At 36.2% G+C, this 21,153-nt stretch overlaps 1 non-coding gene across 1 annotated transcript; it reads right to left on the bottom strand.

Annotated features, from left to right (window-relative positions):
* Positions 1-273: 273 nt before the first annotated feature.
* On the bottom strand, positions 274-404 carry LOC141423726 (small nucleolar RNA SNORA38). The gene has a single exon (XR_012448545.1). It is a non-coding gene; the product is annotated as a small nucleolar RNA SNORA38 (small nucleolar RNA).
* Positions 405-21,153: the final 20,749 nt, after the last annotated feature.

Below are 21,153 nucleotides of genomic sequence, written 5' to 3'. Positions count from 1 at the left end.
TATTTTGATGTTCTGCTGTTAGGTGTACATGCTTAGGATCATTAAGTTTTCTTAGAATTTTGATTCCTTTATTATTATGCCATGCCCATTTTACCCTGACAATTATCCTTATTCTGAAGTATGCTTGGTCTAAAGTTAGTAGAGCCACTCCAGCTTTCTTTACATTAGCATTAGCAAGGTGTACCTTTATCCCTTTCATTTTAAACTATTAGTGATTTTATGTTAAAACAATTTCTTATAAACAACAAATAGTGGAGTACTGATTTTTTTTTTCTATGTGGTATGGTTGATTGTGAGCCTGCGGGGAGCAAGCTGGCCCCAGATTTCTCCAAATCCACATTTCTTTGCCTCCAATTCTTACATGTCCAAAGACAGGGAACCAAAGACACGCTTTTGTAGGAGGGTTGGAGTACTGATTTTTAGTCCACTTTTGTTGTCTCTTTCTCTTAATTGGCATATATAAACCACTCACATTTAAAGTGATTATTGATTTTCAATTCATTTCCAGAGCCTTCTTTTTCTGCTTTCTGTTTTTGTAATTGATCACTTTGCCAGATTCTATTTTATCTCCTCTCTTAGGCTATCAATGATACTTATTTCAAAACAACCTTTACCCTTTGTCCTAGGGTTTGTAATATACCTAACTAATCCAAGTCCACCTTCAAATAAAACCATCCCATTTCATCTGTGGTGCATGTACCTGGTGCTAGAGTTCTCCCAATTCCTCTCTCATCCTTTGTGACATTGCTGACATTCATTCCCTTATCCATATGTGAGCACCAACTAAAACATCATTACTGTTATTACTCTAAATAGTTATATAGGATAAGAATAAAAAAGAAATTATTTTATTTTACTTACACATTTCCTTCTCCTAAATTCCTCCTTTCTTCAGAACTGTATCATTTTACTTCCACTTAAAGAAAAAAATACTGAACATTTCTTTCAGAGTAGATGTTAGTAATGAATTCCTTCCATTTTTATTTGTCAGAAACAGTCCTCATTTATTCTTCACTTTTTTTTTGGCAGTACTAGGGCTCAAACTCAGGACCTTTAGTTACTAGGCAAATGACCTACCACTTAAGTCACACCCTGAGGCCCTATTGTTTTATTTAGTTATTTTTCAGATAAGGTCTCAGCTTTTTTGTCCAGGCTGGCCTTGGACTGTGGTCCTCATACCTATGCCTCCAACAAAGCTGTGATCACAGGCTCACCACTATGCTTGGATTGTTTGTTGAGATAGGGTCTCATCAACTTTTTCCCAGGCTGGCCGCAAGCCGCAATCCTCCCCATCTCAGCCTCCTAAGCAGTTTGGATTACAGGTATGAGCCACCATTCCTGGCCCTTACCCTTTACTTTTGAAGCACAGTATCACTAGATATGAATTGTATTATAGTTTATGTAAGTACTTTCCTGCTATAAAGGTCTATAACTACATATAGGTATGTACCACAAACAACTTAGTCAGCTATTGATTTTCAATCTTTCTTCTTCTCCAATATATGAATTTAACAGTATAAATTTTCTTCTAAGCACTGCTTTTTCCACACACACTACAAATTTTGATAGGTTATATTTTCATTCAGTTCAAAATATTTTTTTAAATTTTGTTTAAGACTTATTTTGACCCATACATTATATTTTCATTTTTGTTGTCTGGCTAGAATCTTTTCTGACAAGAAGTCTGATGTAACTTTCATCTTTGTTCTTCTAGTAGGTAAGTAGAAGTGTGTGTGTGTGTGGCCTGATTTTTTTCAAGATATTTTTTCAAAGGAAGGGTAGAAGGTAAAGGGGTAAGGGAGAGTAATGGGAGGAGTTGAACAGACCTAAACAAAGCATACCCACTGTGGGGATACACAGAGAAACCCCTTTGAACATCAACTTAAATATTAATAATGGAAGACAGGACTGTAAAATAGGTGCAGTGTATATTGAGTGGCACTAGTGGGAAGGGGGAGGGTGAATGAAAGAGATTAAGGTGAAGGTATATGGTTGATGGACTTCATATACTTATATGAAATATAACAAAGAAACCTCTTGCAATGGCTTTAAGTGGGATGGGGATGGGGTTGAGGTGGAGAGAGGTTGGGGGTGAGCTAACCAATGTACAATATAAGCCTAATCAGAATTGTCACGATGAATCCATCCCTGAATAATGAATATAGACTAATAAAAAATGTATAATCAAAAAAGGATTATTTCAGCTTTGTTTTTTTAACAGAACAGCAAATCTAGAAAGGCATACTATCTAAATGTTTATTTATCATGTTTTCAAGACTTCCTAGATTAATAAGATATCTTTAGAGGTAGCTCTGTGGGATTCTGGTTTACTTCATATGATAGTAAGTTGCTATAATAGCTGGGGTCTGAATCCTGAATCACTCTCTGGCTTCCTGTCACAAGTGATCTCTTCCTCTTGTATACACTGTCACCATGATGCTGTCCATTATGATAAGATGCAACCAGGAGGTCCTAACCAGACCTGACACCATACTGTTTGGATTTTCTGCCTCCAAAATTGTGAGCTAGGCTGGTGGAGTGGCTCAAGTGGTAGAGTCCCTGCTTAGCAAGCACAAGGCTCTGAGATCCAGCCCTAATACAACAAAACAAAACAAAACTGTGAGCCCAATAAGTGACGTTTTTAATGAGGTGCCCAGCCTCAGGTATTTCTTTATTGTAATGAAAAACATTAATACAATGTCATTAATTTTGATCTGTCAGTGATATTGCTTCATATTTCTCCTATTTCTTTCTTCTTCTGATTGTCAATTACATCATTTGTAATTGTCTTAAAGTTCTTGGATGTTCTGTTTTGTTTTTATTTTTTGTCTTTACATTTCAATTTGAGAATTTTCTTATGTTCAAACACGCTGATTTATTTCTTTGACCATATCAAGTATTTCTAGAATTTCCTGTTGTCTTTTCCTAGTACTTCCATCTCTGGTTCTATTACTCATCTGTTTTTCCATAGTCTATTTTTTCCATTAAACCCATTAATATATTAATCTTAAATATATTGGATATACCCAATATTTGGATATACCCAAAAGAACGTGACACAGGTTACTCCAGAGGCACCTGCACACCCATGTTTATTGCAGCACTATTCACAATAGCCAAGTTATGGAAACAGCCAAGATGCCCCACCACTGATGAATGGATTAAGAAAATGTGGTATTTATACACAGTGGAATTTTATGCAGCCATGAAGAAGAACGAAATGTTATCATTCGCAGGTAAATGGATAGAATTGGAGAACATCATCCTGAGTGAGGTTAGCCTGGCCCAAAAGACCAAAAATCATATGTTCTCCCTCATATGCAGACACTAGATCAACAGCAAACACAACAAGGGGATTGGACTTTGATCACATGATAAAGTGAGAGCACACAAGGAAGGTATGAGGATAAGACACCCAAAAAACTAGATAGAATTTGTTGCCCTCAACAGAGAGAAACTAAAACAGATACTTTAAAGCAATTGAAGCCAATAGGAGAAGGGGACCAGGAACTAGAGAAAAGGTTAGTTCGAGAAGAATTAACTTAGAACATAACACACATGTATAGGAAATCAATGCGAGTCAACTCCTTGTATAGCTATCCTTATCTCAATTAGCAAAAACCCTTGGTCCTTCCTATCATTGCTTATACTCTCTCTTCAACAAAATTAGAGGTAAGGGCAGAAGAGTTTCTGCCTGGTAGCGAGGCATAAAGGGGAGTAAGGAAGGGAGTGGGGTGGGGGTAAAGGAGGGGGCAGGGAGAAGGGGGGAGAAATGACCCAAACATTGTATGCACATATGAATAAAATAAAAATTTTTTAAAATTTTTCAATTTTATGTCTGACTGTCACACTTAATCTTGATTGTCAACTTGATTAGCAATCAAGTTGATTGGAATAAGAAATGCCTAGGAGATAAGTAAAGTACATTTCTAGGTGTGTCTCTGAGGGCATTTCCAGAGAGAATTAGATTATGAGCTCTGACCTTAAAAATGCTTTAATCCATTGATGGATTTAATATTTGAATAAACTATTAGGAGGTGGTAGACTTGTGGAAGATGGAGCCTTACTGGAGGAGGTAGGACACCATGGGTATGTCCTTGGGGGCTATATCTTGCCTGGCTCTACTCTGGCTGCCATGATGTGAACTGCTCTGTTCCACTGTGCCTCCCCACCATCATGGACTGGCACCTCAGAAACTATAAACCATAATAAATAATTCTTCCTTTAAGTTGTTTGTTTAGGAATTTTGATCATACAGAAATAAAAAATTAACTAATACACTTGTAATTCCAGTATCTGTGTCATACCTGAATCAGTTCTAATGTTTGTCTCTTAAGATTTTTTCTTGTCTTTTGTTATGCATTGTTGAAAGCCAGATATTCTGCATTAGGTAATAGGAACTGAGTTCAATAGGCTTCCAGAATGAGGATTATGTTAACAGAGCAGGGACTTGTGCTCTCTTTAATGCTTGCTGTAGCTGTATGGAACAAAGTCTTCCAAGTTCTGTAGTGTCCTTATTTTTTTGTCTCCCATCTTCACTTTGAGCTAAGTACTCCTTCTCAGAGATAATTTAAATCTTGCAAGCCTTTCAACTATATTTCAATGATATTTTACTAGAACCTGCATGATGTGGTGGGAAGATATATATAGATAAGGGAGAATTCTTTAATCTTTAAATTAAGTCTCAGCCTTTCCATGAGCCTGTGTCTCTGGCTAGTGACTTCCGTAAGTGACTGTTCTTACATAGTGCCTCCATCCCCTTTGGTGAGGCAGAAAAAAGCAAAATGGATTCAGATTGAGAGAAATGCCTTTCCAACATAGCACTGGAACAAGGCTCTGAAAAAGTCTTTTCCCAGAAGTAACCCTTGTTATGGGGAAGTCTCTAGGCAGGCACATTTCACATAGTTATTCTTCTGTTCTCCCTGCCAGAACCATAGGAAAATATTCCCAGATCTCGAGAACCTAGAGGGAAAGCACGATCTCTGAGGTAACCCCTAAAACTGAAGCCTGCAAAAGTTACCCTCGAACTGCCCACAGTCAGCCTCCAACAATTCATTGAAATTACCGTCTAAGTAATTTTATTAGTTCCTGCCTTCAGTGGCTTCCGTCACAGGTAAGCAAATCTTGGTGACTTTTTGAACTTGCCTGCATCTCCAGATTTCAGGGTGATGTTTTGCCCTGAAAATTCAGTTTTCTGATGGGTCACAGAAAAGGTATTCATTTTTAGTTTATCCAAATCTATGTTGTAAAGGTTTTCATGAGTTCCAGCCTCCTTAAATGCCAGAGCTGAAAATCTGCATTTAACTTGCACTGGTTGCCTTTTGCAGATGAAAATTTCATACTTAAATCTCAAAAATGTTTGTGCCTTTCTTTTTGGCAATACATCAACTCTCACTGATTCATATTTTTATTACTAACAGTAAAAAGGCCATAGAACCATTTTATATATCATGCTGCATGTTTTAAATCTATTGTACTTCTTTTACTTTGCTGAAAATGTCTGGTTTTATTTCCATCAGCCACAAATCTTAAATACACAAATGAACATAAATTACCTCAAACAGATCTTTTGAACGTATGCATGTATAGTCTCACTGTGTAGCAGGTTTTAGTATTACATTGTAAAACATATATTCAAAAGAGTATAAAAAACATACACGAACATTTTAGGGAATAGTTATAAAATCATTACCCATGTAATCACCCACATTAAGAAACACAATATTGTCAGTTAAAAGCCTCTAACTGTTAAATATAATGGAAATAATGGTCATCCTTGCCTTTTGGGGAAAGCTTCTAGTATTTACTCAATATATAAATCATTGTTTAATTATCAAAGAATATGCTTTTAATTATGTTAAGGGAGTAATCTCAAGTTTATTTATTGGATATTTTTCAGTAGAACTAGATGTTCAATTTTTTTCAAGAACTTATTAATAAAGGAAAAACTAATACTTTAATAAAAACACTGACCAGAAGCTTCTCCTGGCTAAGATAATGTGTACCACCATGGAAAAATAACTTTTCTTTTTAAAAGGAGTCATATGCAATTCTTTTAAATTGATGAGTTTTAACCCTCTGTTGACAATGCAAAGACTTTGATGCCAAGTGTCCTGAATAAAGATAAATGAAGATAAATGTTCCATTCAATAACATGATCAATAAAACCATAAATTGAAAATTTCACCAGTTAGATTACTGTTAATTATATTATAAATTAACCTCCATTCAAAAGCTTTTAGTATAAATGAAATAAATAAAAATTCATAAAATGACCAAAGCATTAATGTCTGTCTCCATTCAGCAGTGTGGTTAAGAATAAAGTTAGATTCCACTTCCAGTTAGTTGTTCCAATCTAGCCTTATTGATATGGTGCTTATGATTTTCTATCCTCATATAAGGTCTGCCTTTCAAAATGATCCTGAAACTGAACTTAAGAAAAATATTAATTTTATTTTTTTATTTGTTGTGCATTTCATGATATAACTTCTCATTAAGATTTTAGTTTTTAGTTTAAAAAACAGTAATTTGCTCAAGTGGTAGAATGCCGGCCTAGCAAACATTAGACCCTGAGTTTAATCCCTAGTACTGCCCAAAAAACCCAGTAATTTTATTGATGAACAAACTTAATTCAAGAGCATTCTTGAGTTCCACCTTTTTCCAGGAGTCCAAATATTTTTTGTACTTTCTTTTTTATTACTGGGGGTATATTGTGGCATTTACAAGAGTTCTTACAATATATCATAGTTGAATTCACCCCCTCCAACATTCTCTTTTAATCCCCCTTTCCATTCCTGGAATAGTTTCAACAGGTTTCATTTTTCCATTTACATACATTTGTACATTTCGAGTCATCTCTTGAGCACTTCTCGATTCTAAAGAAATGAGTGTTAGAGAAAAAGTACAAAGAAGGTCAGAGTCATTACAGTTGGTTTGTCCAGAAAGGGACAGAAATAGAACTAAGGTTCTGTGTACTTGGGGGAAGTCCCAAGAGGTGAGGAAAGGTGACAGAGTTGAATAAGAGAAATTAAAAATTGGAGGAAGTAGACATTTTGGGGTATAAGATAGAGAAGAAAGGGTGATTGTAAAATAAGATATTAAAAGTTGTTTGTTTTGCTTTAAGAATAGACTCTTTGGTCACCAAATGGCAAAATAAGAAGTACTAACCATTATTCTTCCACACATAAATAAGTGATCAAATAGTTTATGAGAAGTGTAGAATCCAGGTAGGAAGCTGAAATATTTCAGATGTACACCAAATTGCAGTGGGCCACATTGATGTGGGGAAGCCCAATTTCACTCTACTTGCAGCAGGCTGGGAGGGCGCTGAGCCACTTTCTCAGTACTAAGAGAAATTTCAATTTCTGTGGGGGGAGGACATGCAAATGTCCAATTTTCCTGGCTTTTCACGTGGCCCCCTCAGGGGCCAGTTTCTGTCTCACTTCACATGAGGCATGGAAAAAACTGCCATAGCTGGGCACCTGGGCCATATTACTGTAGCTGACAGTTCTGTGATGCTTAGAGAAAGGGAAGAACCACAGCCTGTGGCTCAAATTGTGATCAGCATTTCAGTGAGTTCCCCAAGGAGCCCTTGCCACAAGTCACCCAGAGTGCTGAGAAAACTGGCATATTTCAGGTGCCTGAGACAGCTGCAACCAACATGGTTCTGTAAGACTAAGAGAAGGTATAAAATAGAGGCCTTTCCTCTGGGAAAAGTGTAGTCTATCTCCAAAGTCTTCAGCATCTCAGTACAACACTTGAGGGGCCAGTTTCTGTATCTCCTCGCCCAATGCTCTAACAGAACTGATGAAAATAGACACAAAACAGCACAAGAGATATTAACTGAGGAGAAAAACAAATGATCACCAAGAACACTTTTTCAAAAAAGCTATCTTTCTGTAATGAAGGAGAAATAAAGACTTTCCCAATGGATAGAACTGGAGAACATCATATTAAGTGAAGTTAGCCAGGTTCAGAAAGCCAAAGGCCTCATGTTTTCTCTCATATGTGGAATATAGACCCAATACAAATACAAGCAATATTTTGAAAAACAGGGCATGTTAAGGGGAGGTCACATATGGAGAGGGAGGGTAAAAGAAAGAAGTTAAGAAAGTGAATATGGCTGATGTAATTCCAATAAAAGAAATAGAATTTTTAAACCTGTTGAAATCATCGTAAGAAGGAGACTAAGGCAGAAAAGAGAAAAATAGAGGGGATGAACCAATTCAGGTTATAATACATATATTCATGGAAATCTCAAATGAAATATCCTATATAGCTTATCTTAAACAAACAACATCACTATTTTTACACATGTATGTAAATAGGAAAAAAGAGACCTGTTAAAAATATTCCAGGAATGAGGGGGGAGAGAGATAAGAGACTGATGGAGAGGGTGAATTCAACTATGATATATTGTAAGAACTTTTATAAATGTCACAGTGTACCCCCAGTACAACAATAATAATAAATAAAATATTTTAAAAGAAGAAAAAAAGACTTTCCCAGAAAAACAACTGCTGAAGGAGTTTATCACTCAAGACCTGCCTGATAAGAAATGCCAAAAGGGAGTTCTTCATGCTGAAAGGAGAGATTGATAAACAGCAACACAAAAGAATATGAATGAATAAAACTGTGTCAGTCACTTTTCACTCTGGGGTAAAATTTAAGACACACAGCATAAAAGTAATTGTAAATATAAATATTTGACAATAGATACACAATATGAATAAATATGTCTCATCAGTAATTTAAATAAGTAAGGGGAGAGGATGAAATATAGGACTTTTAATGTGTTTTTAGGGTGTTCTCAGGTTAAAATAGACTGCCATAATTATAAAATGTTTTATGTAGCCTCATGGTGAACCACCAAGAAAATATCTAAAATAGTTAGACCAAGATGAGAAAGGAATCCACTACAAGAAAAATCAGTAAGTCACAAAGGAAGGCAGCAAGAGAAGAAAAGAAAGACAGAAAATAAGTACAAATGAGACAGAAGATAATTAACAAATGGCAATATAAGTCCTTACCTATCAATACTTATGTTAAATATAAAGTGAATTAAACTCTTCAATGAAAAGCAATAGAGTGGATGAACAGATGAAAAAACAAGATCCAAGTATGTGTTATCTACAAAAGACTCACTCTAGAATCAAAGACATACATAGGCTGAAAGTGAAAGGGATGGAAAAAGAGTTTTCATGAAAAAAGTGACCACAAGAGAGCAGAGGTGGATATACTTGTATCAGAAAAAAACGTACTGTAAGTCAAAAGTTGACACAAGAGATGAAGGTCATTATATAATGATAAAAAGAACAATTTATCATGATCCTGTAATAAATGTAAATGTATATGTACCCAATTTCAGAACTCCTAGATACATTAAGTAAGCAGTGGCAGCCCTGAAAGCAACTCTACAGATCAAATGAACCTAACTGACATGTACAGAATATGTCACTGAATGACTGCAGAATACATTTTCTTCTAAAGTACACACAGAACATTTTCCTGAATATATCTCAAGCAAACCTGAACAAATTTAAGATTTAAACAATACTAGTATCCCTCTGACCACAAAAAAAAAAAATCAGAAATCAACATCACAAGAAAAACTAGGTAATTCCAAAATATGTGGAATTTAAAAAACAATCTTAATAATTCAAGCAAAGAGTAAGTTAAAAGGGAAATTAGAAAATATCTGAGACAAATGAAAACATGACTTACGCAATGTAATAAAAGCAATAGTAAGAGTGAAAATTTTACCCATAATTGCCTATATAAAAAAGCAGATACCAAATTTAAAAACCTGACATTATACCTCAAGGAATTAGAAAAAGAATAAATAGGTCCAAACATAAATTCTGATGATGATTAGAGAAGAACTAAGCAAATTGGATAACAAAAAACAATAAGAAAAAAAGTTGGGATGAAATTGGACTTTTGTCTTATAATCAAGTCAAGTTGATCTAAAACTTAGTAAAATATACAACTATAAAATTCCAAAAGAAAACAGGAGAAAAGTTCTCTGGCCTCTGTGGAGACTTTTGGATATGACACCTAAAATTCAGGCAACAAAAGCAAAAGTAAACAAATGTGAAAGCATGAAAATTAAGATTCTATACAAAAAAAGAAACAATTGCAAAATGAAAAGACAATCTGTGACTTGGGTGAAAATATTTGTAAACCATATATTTGATAGGCAACTAATATCCAAAATGCAGAAGGAACTCAAAGAACTAAGTAGTAAATCACAAAACAACTACTACAAAAAAACTTGAATCAACATTTCTACACCAGACATACAAATGGCCAACGAGTATGTGCAAAAATACTCAGTATTACTCATCAAAGACATGCAAGTCAAAACCACAATCCACAATGACATTTTACAACTGTTAATATGGCAATTATCAAAAACAGTGTTGACAAGGATGTGGACAAAAAGAAACCCCTGTATTCTGTTGGAGGAAATACAAACTGGCGCAACCATTATGGAAAACATTAAGAAATTTCATCAAAAAATTAAAAACATTTCTGCAGTGTAACTCAGTGGTAGTGTTTGCCTACCTTGTGTGAAGGCATACAAAACACAAACAAGAAACAACTAAAAAGTTAAAAATAGACTCCATCTGGGCCAATAATCTCTCTGCTAGGTATAAACCTCAAAGAAATGAAATTGTATATCTTGAAGAGAGATAACTGTGTCATGTGTTCATTGCAATATTATTCACAATAGCCAAGATATAGAAACAAGCTAAATGTCCATCAATGGAAGAATCAATAAGGAAATTATGGTATATAGACAATGGAATGGATTCCTATTCAATGATAATATAGAAGTTCTTACAATTTACAACAACATTCATGACCTGGAAGATATTATCCAAAGTGAAATAAGACACATAGAAACAAAAATACTGCCTGATCTCAATTATTTGAAAAATCTAAAAAAAAAAAAAAAATTGAAACAGATAAAAGCAAAGGATAGAACTGTGGTTACCAGGGGCTGGGAGATCGAAGAAACTGGGAAGTTTGGCCAAATGGTAGTGGAATAAGTTTAAATTTACATTATATAACATAATATAACATTCAGCAAACTATAGTTTGTATTGCACTGTACATTTTAAATTTACTGAGTAGATTTTACGTGTTCTCACCAAACACACACACACACACACACACACACACACACACACACACACACACACTGAGGAGATTGATATGTTAATTTGCTTGACTGCAGTAACAATTTATGTCTACATATGTATATCTAAATATGATGTATAAGATAAATGTATATCTTTTTTAAACTCCCAGCAAAGAAAATCCAGAATCAGATGACTTTATGGCTGAATTCTACCAAACAATGAAAAATTTTATAAGAGGAAATAGTCTCAAATTCATTTTATGAGACAATTATTACTATATTATGAAAGACAAAGTCAACCTAAGCAAAGAAAACTATAGGCCAATAACCCTTATGAGCATAAATACAAAAAAATTCTAACAAAATACTAGAAAAACAAACTCAACAGCATATGAAAATGGCATAGTCTGTGGCCAGTAAGATACAGCTCTGGAATTCAAGTATGGCTCAACATACACAAATCAACTAACATGACATACTGCTGAAGTCGCTGATGATTCTAATCAGAAGATTTTGGTCCTTGTGCTTGGAGGAGGAAGAATCCAAGCAGAACACATGGATGTACTGAGGGAAATTGACAGAGTTTTATTACAGGACTGAGGGAAAGGAAATACTGGTGGGGTCTCTGTTTGGTGGAACAGAGGCACCATGTGCAGGAAAAAAAAGGAAGAATTTTTATTTTAGGTCATTTTTACATTATCCTTAACTTGGAGGTGGGGAGAAAACCAGTGTCACTCCCCATCTCCAATAGCCTTCAGGACACAAGGAGTACCTGGGTGAACTCATGCATACACCTATGCTAATTCTCAAGTACCCTAAGTTCATGTGGGAGGAAATTTCCACTCTAATTTAACAAAGGATTTGCAACTGAAATGGAGCTCTCTGAGGATGTGTAAGGGAGGGGCTATATGGCGATTTTAAAAGTCCAAAACTTTCCCTAACATATAGTCTGCCTCAATACTACATTAACATGGTAAGGAGTTAAAAATCACATAAGCATTTCAACAGTTGCAGAAAAAGCATTATACATAATTCACCACTATTTTAGGGAAAAATCTCTCAAAAAATAGGTATAGAAGGAATTTACTTCAACAGGATAAAAAGCCATATATAAAAAGTCCACAACTAATAATAATCAATGGGGAAAAACTGAAAGCTTTTCACTCCATCATTAGGAACAAGAATGACAATTCTTGCCACTTTTATTCAATATATTTCTTGAAACCCTTGTCAGAGCATTTAATCAAGACAAAGAAACAAAAGGCAATTAATTTGGAAAGAAAGAAGTAAAAGTAACAGTTTACAGGTTGCATGTGTACAGAAAACTTTAAAGACGCCCCCACACACAAACAAAACTGTGAGAACTAAAAAGCAAAATCACTAAGGCACAGGATACAAAACAACACACAAAAGTCCGTTGTGTTCCTATGCACTACCAATGAACTATCCCCAAAGGGAATCAAGGAAAACAGTACTATTTATAATAGTGTTAACAAACAAACAAAAAAATACTCAGGGGCCAAGTGGCACAAATTTGTAATCCTAGCACTGGGAAGGCTGAAGCAGAAGAATCATGATTTCAAGACCTGCCTGGGTTATCTAGCAAGTTCAAGACCTGCCAAGGGTACTTACCAAGACCCTGCTTAAAAAAACAAGAATAAAATACTTAGTAATTAGCCCAGACAGAAAGACTTGTTATACTGAAAACTTTAAATCACTGATGGAAGAAATTAAAGAAGACACATATAAATGGAAATATATTTCATGCTAAGATGGCAATACTACCCAAAGTGATCTACAGATTCAGTGCAATCCCTACCAAAACCTTAAATGACACTTTTCACAGTGCCATCTTTTAGGAAAAAAAAATCCTAAAATTAATATGGAACCAACCATAAATGTGCTTGAAGAGCTAAAACAATCTTGAGAGGGAAGAACAAAGCTAAACACATCATGGTTCCTGATTAAATATATTTTTCAAAGTTATAATAATTAAAACAATCTGATAGTGGTAGTCAAACAGACACACAGACCAGTGGAAAAAAAAACAGAAAGCCTCAAAATAACTTATGCAAAAATGGTCAACTGATCTTTGTTAAGAGTGACAAGAAAACATAATTGGGAAAAGAGTCTTTTCAACAAATAGTGTTGCAAAAATTGGATATCCTATGAACAAAAAAGAAAGTGAAATTTGACCTTTATACCTTATACCATACACAAAATCAACTCAAAAGGATTAAATATTTAAACATAAGACCTGTAACTATAAAACTCCTAAAAGAAAACATGGATAAATATCTTTATAACACTTGGGTTCAACAATAATATACTGGATGTGACACAAAAAGCACAAGCAAGATAGCTGGAATTAGGCAACTGAAACTACATCAGATTGAAACCTAAAGAAACAACTAACAGAATGAAAAGCAACCTACAGAATGGGAGAAAATATTTGCAAATCATATACCTTTCTTTTTCAGTACTCAGGGTTTCATCATCGCGAGGCAGATGTCTACTGCTTGAGTCACACCTCCAGCCCCACAAATCCCATATATTATAGGGAACAAAGATCCATAATCTTAGATGAAGCTCTCCCAAGTCAAAAGCAAGGAAATGAATAAACAAATTAAAGAACGGGCAGGTCAGGATGTTGGCATACACCTGTGATAGTAGTTTCTGGGCAAGCAGAGGTAGGAGGATCACCAGTTCATGGCCAGTCCTGACAGTTAATGACACTTACCCTCAAAAACAAGGGAGTTAGGGGAAAAGCTCAAGTGGTAGAGAGTGCTTGTCTAGCAAGGGCAAAACCTTGGTTCAATCCCCAGTACTACCCAGCTGCCAAAAAAGAAAAAGAAATGGGGTAAGGACTTAAATAGACATTTCTTCAAAGAAGACACACAAATGGCTAATTGATATATGAAAGGGTACTCATATCACTAACATCCATGAAATGCAAATCAAAACCATAATTAGATATCACCTCACACCTGATTAGACTGATTATTATCCAAAAAGAAAAGGATAGAAAAATGTTGGCAATGATGTGCAGAAAAGGAACCTTTGCATACTGTTGAAGGAGATATGATATGTAGCTACTATGCAATATTAGAAATGTGTTACATGATCCAACCATCTCACTTCCAGGTATATAGCCAAAGGAATCTGTAAGGAATTGAAATCAGGACTTCATAAGAATATCTGTACTTGCATGCTCATTGTAGCATTATTCACAATAGCCAATCCTTTATAATTTCAGGATGTCCTTAATTTTTATCAATTTATTGTCATGGGAAACAACTTCCATGTCATACAATACAAGACCAAAGAAAGAAATTGTTGTATATATCCAATGGAATCTTCTTCAGCCTTTAAACAAGAAGGAGGAGATTCCAAGATGGCAGCGAGAGATAGGAAGCAGAAAGCGACCCTCCTATAGTGAAATCTTGGAGAGACGCTGGAGACACACTTTGCAGGCATAATCACCGAGAAAAGGCATAACTTTGACCCCTCCACATCTCCAGCCGGTGCAGAGAATCTCCACTTCACATTAAACGGAGAAACAAGGAGGGCCCCCGGGGCCGCCAGTGGCCAGCGCCCATACGGCTTGGTAAGACGCAGACCAGGTGAGCTTCATGGTACTGCAGTAGCCCCACAGACAACCCTGGGCCAGAGCAGCATAGCCCCCTGGACAGACTGACCTCCACATGGGAAAAAAAAAAAAAAGAGAAACTGAGTAATAAGCAATAAGAACAGTTAAGACACACTGGAAAGAGGGTGGGGCGCCCTGAGCGCTGAAGATTGGGGGAAGGGAATCCTTCCCGGGACTGTAAATAAACAAGCCAGGCGGGCCGGAGAGCCTCTGGCAGGAGTGGGGCGCGCGCCCAGAAACCAGGAGTGGGGAAGCTTGTGAGAGGAGGAAAGACCCACTTCCCACGTGAACTGTAAACAAACATGGCGGCTGGCAGGAGCAGCAGCACCGCCCAGTAAGCAGGAGCAGGAAAGCTTCTGAAAGTGGCAGTGGAAGGAAAACTTCAGAGGAGAGGGGGGAAGACCCACCTCCCACATGAACTGTAAATAAACATGAAGGCCTGACAACGCGGGGGCAGTGTCACCTTTCCCAGTGCTTGGAAAGGGGAAAGCCTGTAGCAGAGGCTCCCACACAGGAGAACTCTGAGCAAACAAAGCCTGTGGGACCAGGTGAGAGCTAGCTCACGTCAGAGATCTGCATTAATAATGCCGCCAGCTACAGCAGGCTGAGAGCACCAGGCAGGCAAGCCACAGTTGCAGATACCACTCTCAGAACTGTCTCCAGATGGTTTTTTTTTCTTTTTCTCCCTACCTTTGATGAGAGAACAACCGAATTACACCTGCAAGCCGAAAAACTTACTGAAACTGTATTGCATTTGAACTGGGGACACTTGGTGGGGCTTTTGTGTGTGTGTGTGTGTGTGTGTGTGTGTGTGTATGTGAGTGTGTAGTTTTGTTCTACTTTATGCATCCCCTTTGATAAGACAACTACAGAAAAACATCTGAGGCACCAACTCCAGGACTGGAGATTGAGACGGACACCCAAATTATTAAGACTGAAACTGCATTGCATATAAACTTGGAAGTTTTTTTTTTTTTTAATTTTCTATTTTCCATTTTATTTTAATTCATTTTTATATATAGATATTACTTTCATTTACTTATTTTTTTATCTTTGATTTTCAATCTTCTCTCTGTCTTTCTAATGTCTGTTCAGCTTACTGTCGATTAGTACACTAACACTCCCTGTTTATACCTTTGAAACTCTCTTGTCTGATACCTTGTTCTGCTTTCTCCCTCTTGTCTGTATATTTGTTTTCCCCTTTTCTTTAACTTCTTGCTTTTCATCTCAGCTCACTCTTCCATTCAAAATATCATTGTTATTATTACAAGCTAGAAAATACTTAATTACACACAGTACAAGGATAGTAACAACACCAAGGACAATGATGGGAAGACAGAAAAAACAGGGAAACCAGTTTCCCCACAGCAAAAAATTAGTACAGGAACCAGAGGGGAATGAAGAGAACAGAAACTCAGATCCAGACTCCAACAAAATGAAGATAAACTATGCCAAAGAACCCAATGAAGCCCACAAGAATAATTTAAAAGAAGACATACTACAAGTACTCAATGAGAATTTTATAGAGACGATACTGGATAGGGTCAACCAAAATGTACAGGAGACACTCAAGAAATTCCAAGACAATAAAAATAGAGAATTTGAAAAAGCAAAAGAACAAATAGAGGAAACCATAGAAGCACTGTATAAACACCAAAGTGAAAGAGAGAACACAATGAATAAATGGATAAATGAACTCTGGACAAAAATAGACAAAATAAAGAAGAAAACTGCCAGGATAAGGAAAACCTCAGAAAAAAGAATGAAACAGAACTGCAAAACAAAACGGAAGGCCAATCCAGCAGAATAGAACAAACAGAAGACAGAATCTCAGAACTTGAAGATGAAATGTAATTAAAGGAAAAACTGAAGAACTATTAATTAAACAACTCCAGACCTGTGAAAAGAAAATGCAAGAACTCACTGACTCCATCAAAAGACCAAACTTGAGAATCATGGGCATCGAAGAAGGAGAAGAGGTGCAAGCGAAGGGAATGCGTAATATATTCAACAAAATAATAATGGAAAATTTCCCAAATCTAGAGAAAGATATTCCCATACAGATGCAAGAGGCCTCCAGGACACCAAACAGACCAGATCAAAATAGAACTACCCCACGACATATCATCATTAAAACAACAAGTTCAGAAACTAAGGAAAGAATATTGAAGGCTGTAAGAGAGAAAAAACAAGTAACATACAAAGGTAAACCCATCAAAATCACAGCAGACTTCTCAACAGAAACATTAAAAGCAAGAAGAGCATGGGGTGAGATCTTCCGGGCACTGAATGAAAATAACTTCAACCCCAGGATACTCTACCCAGCAAAGCTATCATTCAAAATAGATGGAGCAATAAAAGTCTTCCATGATAAGCAGAAACTAAAACAATATGTGACCACAAAGCCACCATTACAAAAGATTCTGCAAGGAATCCTGCACACAGAAAGTGACACCCAACTTAACCATGAAAAGGCAGGCAGCACCAAACCACAGGATAAGAAAAAGCAAGACAGTAGAGAGTAACATCAAGTTAGGTACACACATTCAAACCTTCAAACAACTAAGACAACTAAATGGCAGGAATCACCGCATACCTATCAGTACTAACGCTTAATGTTAATGGACTTAATTCACCCATCAAAGACACCGTTTGACAAAATGGATTAAAAAAGAAGATCCAACAATTTGTTGCTTACAGGAGACTCATCTCACTGACAGAAATAAGCATATGCTTAGGATGAAAGGCTGGAAGAAGATTTACCAAGCCAATGGCCCCCAAAAACAAGCAGGAGTAGCAATACTTATCTCTGACAAAGTAGACTTCAAACCTACATTGATCAAATGAGATAAAGAAGGACACTCCATACTAATAAAAGGGGAAATAGACCAAAAGGAAATAATAATCATCAATCTGTATGCACCCAATGTCAACGCACCCAATTTCATCAAACATACTCTGAAAGACCTAAAAGCATATATAAATGCCAACACAGTGGTTGTGGGAGACTTTAACACCCCATTATCATCAATAGATAGGTCATCCAAACAAAAAATCAATAAAGAAATCCTAGATCTAAAATATGCAATAGATCAAGTGGACCTAGTAGATGTCTACAGAACATTTCATCCAACCTCTACACAATATACATTCTTCTCAGCAGCCCATGGAACCTTCTTCAAAATAGATCAAGCCTCAGCAAATATAAGAAAATAGAAATAATACCATGCATACTATCTGATCACAATGCAGTAAAAGTAGAACTCACAACAAAAGTAAAGACAAAAAACATGCAAACAGCTGGAAACTAAATAACTCATTACTTAATGAAGAATGGATCATCGATGAAATAAAAGAGGAAATTAAAAAGTTCCTGGAAGTCAATGAAAATGAAAACACAACCTACCGGAACCTATGGGACACAGCTAAGGCAGTCTTGAGAGGAAAGTTTATAGCCATGAGTGCATATGTTAAAAAGATTGAAAGATCCCAAATCAATGACCTAATGATACATCTCAAACTCCTAGAAAAACAAGAACAAGCAAATCCTAAAACAAATAGAAGGAGAGAAATAATAAAAATAAGAGCTGAAATCAACGAAATAGAAACCAAAAAAAAATACAAAGAATTAATGAAACAAAAAGTTGGTTCTTTGAAAAAATAAACAAGATCGATAGACCCCTGGCAAACCTGACTAAAAAGAGAAAAAACCCAAATTAGTAGAATCAGGAATGCAAAAGGGGAGATAACAACAAACACCATGGAAGTCCAGGAAATCATCAGAGACTACTTTGAGAACCTATATTCAAATAAATTTGAAAATCTAAAAGAAATGGACAGATTTCTAGATACATAAGATCATCCAAAACTGAACCAAGAGGAAATTAATCACCTGAATAGATCTATAACACAAAATGAAATTGAAGCATCAATCAAGAGTCTCCCCAAAAAGAAAAGTCCAGGACCTGATGGATTCTCTGCTGAATTCTATCAGACCTTTAAAGAATGACTGATACCAACCCTCCTTAAACTGTTCCACGAAATAGAAAAGGAAGGAAAACTGCCAAACACATTTTATGAAGCCAGTATTACACTTATCCCAAAACCAGGCAAAGACACCTCCAAAAAGGAGAACTATAGGCCAATCTCCTTAATGAACATTGATGCAAAAATCGTCAACAAAATAATGGCAAACCGAATTCAGCAACACATCAAAAACATTATTCACCATGACCAAGTAGGCTTCATCCCAGGGATGCAGGGGTGGTTCAACATATGAAAATCAATAAACGTAATAAACCACATTAACAGAAGCAAAGACAAAAAACACTTGATCATCTCAATAGATGCAGAAAAAGCCTTTGATAAGATCCAACACCATTTCATGATAAAAGCTCTAAGAAAACTAGGAATAGAAGGACAGTTCCCCAACATTATAAAAGCTATATATGACTAACCTACAGCCAGCATTATACTTAACAGAGAAAAATTAAAACCATTCCCTCTAAAATCAGGAACCAGACAAGGATGCCCACTATCTCCACTCCTATTCAACATAGTACTGGAATTCCTAGCCAGAGCAATTAGGCAAGAAGGAATAAAAGGAATACAAATAGGTAAAGAAACTGTCAAAATATCCCTATTTGCAGATGACATGATCCTATACCTTAAAGACCCAAAAAACTCTACTCAGGAGCTTCTAGACATCATCAATAGCTATAGCAAGGTAGCAGGATATAAAATCAACATAGAAAAATCATTAGCATTTCTATACACTAACAATGAGCAAACGGAAAAAGAATGTATGAATACAATTCCATTTACAATAGCCTCAAACAAAATCAAATACCTAGGTGTAAACCTAACAAAAGATGTGAAAGACCTCTACAAGGAAAACTATACACTTCTGAAGAAAGAGATTGAGGAAGACTATAGAAAGTGGAGAGATCTCCCATGCTCATTGATTGGTAGAATCAACATAGTAAAAATGTCGATACTCCCCAAAGTAATCTACATGTTTAATGCAATTCCCATCAAAATTCCAATGACATTCATTAAAGAGATTGAAAAATCTATTGTTAAATTTATATGGAAACACAAGAGGCCACGAATAGCCAAGGCAATACTCAGTCAAAAGAACAATGCAGGAGGTATCACAATACCTGACTTCAAACTATATTACAAAGCAATAATGATAAAAACAGCATGGTACTGGCACAAAAACAGACATGAAGACCAGTGGAACAGAATAGAGGATCCAGATATGAAGCCACACAACTATAAGCAACTTATCTTTGACCAAGGAGCTAAAAATATACGATGGAGAAATAGCAGCCTCTTCAACAAAAACTGCTGGGAAAACTGGTTAGCAGTCTGCAAAAAACTGAAACTAGATCCATGGATATCACCCTATACCAAGATTAACTCAAAATGGATCAAGGATCTTAATATCAGACCCCAAACTCTAAAGTTGATACAGGAAAGAGTAGGAAATACTCTGGAGTTAGTAGGTATAGGTAAGAACTTTCTCAATGAAACCCCAGCAGCACAGCAACTAAGAGATAGCATAGATAAATGGGACCTCATAAAACTAAAAAGCTTCTGTTCATCAAAAGAAATGGTCTCTAAACTGAAGAGAACACCCACAGAGTGTGAGAAAATATTTGCCAACTATACATCAGACAAAGGACTGATAGCCAGAATATATAGGGAACTTAAAAAACTAAATTCTCCCAAAACTAATGAACCAATAAAGAAATGGGCACGTAAACTAAACAGAACTTTCTCAAAAGAAGACATTCAAATGGCCAGAAAACACATGAAAAAATGCTCACCATCTCTAGCAATAAAGGAAATGCAAATTAAAAGCACACTAAGATTCCACCTCACCCCTGTTAGAATAGCCATCATCAGCAACACCACCAACAACAGGTGTTGGCGAGGATGCGAGGAAAAAGGAACCCTCTTACACTGTTGGTGGGAATGTAGACTAGTACAACCACTCTGGAAAAAAATTTGGAGGCTACTTAAAAAGCTGGACATCGATCTACCATTTGATCCAGCAATACCACTCTTGGGGATATACCCAAAAGACTGTTACTCCAGGGCACCTGCACATCCATGTTTATTGTGGCACTATTCACAATAGCCAAGTTATGGAAAAAGCCAAGATGCCCCACCACTGACGAATGGATTAAGAAAATGTGGTATCTATACACAATGGAATTTTATGCAGCCATGAAGAAGAACGAAATGTTATCATTCGCTGGTAAATGGATGGACTTGGAGAACATCATTCTGAGTGAGGTTAGCCTGGCTCAAAAAACCAAAAATCGTATGTTCTCCCTCATATGTGGAC

This window comes from Castor canadensis, chromosome 5 (assembly GCF_047511655.1).
Source record: "Castor canadensis chromosome 5, mCasCan1.hap1v2, whole genome shotgun sequence".
NCBI classification, from domain to species: Eukaryota; Metazoa; Chordata; class Mammalia; order Rodentia; family Castoridae; genus Castor; species Castor canadensis.
This window is presented reverse-complemented; position numbering and strand designations above follow the sequence as displayed.